At 41.8% G+C, this 4,562-nt stretch overlaps 1 long non-coding RNA gene across 1 annotated transcript in view; it reads left to right on the top strand.

The window, feature by feature from the left end:
• The window catches only part of LOC116185447, an 8,659-nt gene that overhangs the window by 1,710 nt on the left and 2,387 nt on the right, over positions 1–4,562 (top strand). The window lies entirely within an intron of this gene.

Raw genomic sequence — 4,562 nt, 5'->3', positions numbered from 1 at the left:
TTTTTTTTTTTTTTTTTAATTCTTTCGTGGAGAGACAGTTTTGTATTTTGTAATACAAAAGAGGAAAAGTGGAAAGGTAGAATTTGTTTTTTGATCGTTTCTCATTTTTTAGGAGTATGTATGTGTATTAAGAGAGGAAAAGTTTGTTTTTAATGAAATTGATCTTTTAACAATCGAGAAATCTTCGAATTGTTTGATTTTGAATGTTTAAAAGTGGCATCTTTTTGACGCGAAAGATATTTTAGTTTAGGATGTTGATCTAATATTTGATATTATTGATATTTAAATTAGATTTTTCGATAAAATTTAAAAGATGAAATTTTTAAAGGGAGATTTGGTAATATTCCCCAAGCAACAACTTAAAGTTATTTATAATTACAATGAATGACCATGTACAGTTAGAATTCCAAAAGGTTTATTACAATCTTCCATTCTTGTGTTACTTGCCTTACTTCTCCTCACAAGAATTGAAGTCTTTACCTTACCTTACCTTAAGAAGGATCTTGACGAATTTTGAAAAGATTTTGTACAGGTAAGAGACTGGGAGTGTGGTGCGCACAATCAAATGTCATCTCTCAAATGATCCTTGGAAAAGTAGCGAATTTACAACTCGTCGCGCCGTTGAGAATGGCCGCCCTTCCCGTTGTAAAAACATCCACGACTTCCTTTGTCCCTTCGAACGAAACAAAACGCTGATGCAACAGTTGTAGGGAGTAGAAAAATCCTCATTACTTAAATTCCAAATATCGATAAACCAAATTGTGTATATTATGTTAAAAAATAATTCTACTCTTTTACATTTACCCATCAGATCATCGAGACTCTCCTCCTACTGCTACAAAAATACAAAAAGATGGAAATACAACAATATTTCTTGCGACGAGCAAAAGGATTTACCTTTAGGATTTACGATCGAGATCGAGGAGAAAAATGCTCCTCTCCTCTCGCGCGAATTATCGACGTTGTGTTGTTACGCAATGTATGCACGGCGTTGAATCGAAACGCGTTAGCCACTCCCACGAGACCTTTGGGTGGCCATGCGTCGCGGCGAAGGCAAATATTATTCGAATTCCGCGTGCACACCCGCCATTAGGCCNNNTTAATCTCTCGGCCGGCTAACGAAACGCACGGAGGAGGAGAAGGGAGAGGGGGAGGGGGAGGAGGGCTCTGCCCGTTATTAGCGCCGAATTTAGAATTAAGCGTGTGCCACCCCTTTTGTCTCGAGGAAGGAGGGGGAGTCCGTGGAACAATGCCGAGGGAGGGAGAATAATTCTTTCACCGCCACGACGTCGACTTAATTCGCGGGACCGCTTTTAATTTCCATTTTCCTTCTCTCTCCGTCTCTCTCCCTCTCTTCTGCCCATCCGTTCTTACTTCTCTCCACGATCCATCGAGTTAATCGCCGCTCGATGGAACGATTTGGAATGTATATTATCGAGGGTGTCTATTATTTTTCTCTTCTTTTTTTTTTTTTTTTTTTTATTGAAGTATAACATCTAGTTGCTTGTAATCGATTTTGAAAAATTATGGAAAGAAGTTAGTGTGCGTCGAAGAGAATTGAATTTTCTTCGATTTTATCCGTTTGTTATCTTGTAGGATATAATTTTCCCCAGCTCAATTTGGAGATATATCTTATAAACTTGCGAATTTTATAGAGCTCATAACCTCGAAGGGGAAACACTTCCATCCCTTCTACTGACCTTCATCCCAAATGCAAATAGAATAGAGACCCATAAAGGATGACCAAACCCTGTATATATATATATATATATAGTGTATAAAAAGGAGGGATGCTGGGCTTAACTAAACGAATAATTCAATTGTTTTTCTAAATTTACCTTAACTTCCTCTCTCTCTCTCTCTCTTTCTTCGTTCTCAACGATATTGATTCGAGTAAATTCTATACACGATGCAGAAGAAAAAAAAGAAAAGAAATGCGGCGGTGAAATATATTAAAATTCGAAACATCGAAGGAAAAGAAAAAAGAAGACAAACTCCAAGAAATATACTTCTCCTCTCCTCTCCTCAGATACATAGTAGCCAAAGGTCGTATCCTTTCTCACGCGACTCCGCCATCCCCGCCTGGATCAAACCAGAAATTATCCCCAGAACAACCCCTTTCCTTCGATCTCTGGAAGAAGAGGAAGATATTCAACCCCTACTACGAGAAGAGCGAGCAGGTTATACGCAGCATAGGAGACGGGACGGCCGCTCGCTTGACCGTTGTCCACTTTCTCAGCATCCCTCCCCTCCCTTCTTCATCCGTTCTCCGTCCCGTGAGAATCGTAGAAAACTGGTCCAGAATCACGGATCACGATTGGGCGGGGAGGAGGGAGGACAGTTTGGATGTTTCGTGTCTTCGCTGCACCCGTGTGCAGAGGGGGGGACCAAGGTGGGGCCGTGGAAAAATGACGTTCAGTCGTGGCTCGGCTCGCCTCCAGCCAACGAATCGTCTCGATCTCGAGAAATTTTCCTCTTTCTTATTTTTCCTGATAACGACTCGCTTTCCGATCCATTCCGTTTTTCGGATTCTCGCGCGCGCGCGCGCGTGTGTGTGTGTTGTCGGAGGGGAGGGGCGGATAAGCGGCGGAGGTCGAAGGAGGCGAGGCGCCGAAAGCGCGCGCGGCGATTACCGCTAATTGCCGCTCTAATTGACCCACATTCGCCTCGTCGTCGAGGCGAGGCCGACGTTTTTCGCGTCTCGACGCGCCTTTCGAGTGGGGGAGGTGGAGGTGGAAGATAGAGAGGAGTTGAAGAGGAGGAGAGTACTTGTCGAGGAGGATTTTTAATCGCCTCGATTTCGAAATTTGAGAATCCCTTAAAAATCGAAACCGGGATAGTTTGTCGCCTTGGATCTCCCTCTCCCTCTTCCCCCTCTAATTTTTTCCTCCTAATTCCCCTAACCCTATCTCCGTCTGTCTCTAATTATTACCATTAATTTATTAAGCGCGTCGTGTATATCGGCTTTAAAAGCTCGCCCGCCTTACTCCGTTTCCTTTAAGCCAATTCGTTCGACTGAAACACACTTCCCGAGTAATCCATCTTAACGTAATTAACCGGTTATACGTCGAGTAGTTAGCGGTCGACGTTCAACTCCTCTCTCTCTCTCTCTTTCTTTTCGGTTTTTTTTTCTTTTTTTTACCTCCTCCTCCGCTTGCTTCTCGTTTCTCACCTTGTTCCGGGTCATTGTGCCGGTGGATAGGGGATTCCAACTCGATGGAGAATTTTGTTCTCGACGAGGAGGAGGAGATACGTTTCTCGATCGAGAGAAAGAGAGTGAAAGTGAATTTTTTTGAGATTCTTTGAGTATCTTTTGGTGGAAGAATTTTATTTCCCGTGTAATTTTGGAAAATTTTAGGAAAGGAATAATTATCCTTTGGATGATTGGATCGAGAAGAAAACTTGGATATATATACAATTCTTTCAACTGAAAAGGGTAAGTGGAATAAGTTGATTCATCGAGAAATTACGAAAGCGGCTCTTTCCAAAATCGAATACAATTCTTTGCGTATCTCTCTCGTATCGATTCGAAGATTTCTCATCTCTTTGTTTTAGAAAAAAAATATATATATACAATAATTTTCTTGTGTCGTTAAAAATCATCTCGAGTCGTTACTGGTCGAGCGCGAAGGGAGGTTGAATTCTTGAGAAAGGAAAAATAATAATAACAATAATCAGTGGGGAGAGGAAAGAAACTTTAAAATTTTTTCAAAATTTAACGAGCCAGAAGAAGAAATTAGATTCCGTGGAAGGATCAAAAATTCGAGATTTCCTCGCCCTGGATTTTCCACGCGCCCCATCCAAGATCAACACGGTCGGATAAGTGGCTTCCGTTAGCCGGCGGATCCCGGAGCAAGAAAAAGAATCCTGGTTTCCTGTACAACCCCATCCATCTCTGGCCAGGATGTTCCCACCCCCTACTAGTAGTAGTAGTAGGAAGTCGCCAGTTACCTCTCTCTCTCTCTCTCTCTCTTTCTCGAAGAGAAAGAAGAAGAAGAAGATATCCGCGAAAATTTCACGACCTTTTCCTTTTCTTCGAAAGGAACAAATTTTGTCCACAACCTCCTCCTCTCCTTCATTGTTTAAACCTTTTTGGAAAAAAGAGAGAGAGGTGTCTGGTCTCTGCATCTGCATCGTTCCGTTTTCCTCCAAAGGAAGGAGGAAAATTGATCGAAGCGAGGAATTTTGAAGAAACGAAGTTTTGAGGAGGAGGAATCGAAAATCGCTTTGAGGGAATTAACATATATTTAATATAATATACGTATAGAGAGTGTGTAAAACGAAGATTTGTGTGAAAAAAAAAAAAAAGAAAAGCAAAGATTTATTATTATTATTATTTCCAAATTGTTCAAATTATTATATTTGATCGTTTGCTCGAACTGATCGATATATGATATTTAATTTCCAGGGACGAATGTACGCGCATCGAGAGGGAGGGGAGGAGGAGAGCTCGAGGGAGGATATCTAAGATCGCCCCCCCCTCTCCACCGTTCGTTACGCGGGAACTTTGATACCGGAAACGAGTCGAGAAGAAGACATCCAGGGCGCAATCGTGCGGATAA

This window comes from Apis dorsata, unplaced genomic scaffold, assembly GCF_000469605.1.
Source record: "Apis dorsata unplaced genomic scaffold, Apis dorsata 1.3 scaffold_181, whole genome shotgun sequence".
Taxonomy (NCBI): domain Eukaryota; kingdom Metazoa; phylum Arthropoda; class Insecta; order Hymenoptera; family Apidae; genus Apis; species Apis dorsata.
Note: the sequence above shows the minus strand (reverse complement) of the source record. Positions and strands in the feature narration are given on the sequence as shown.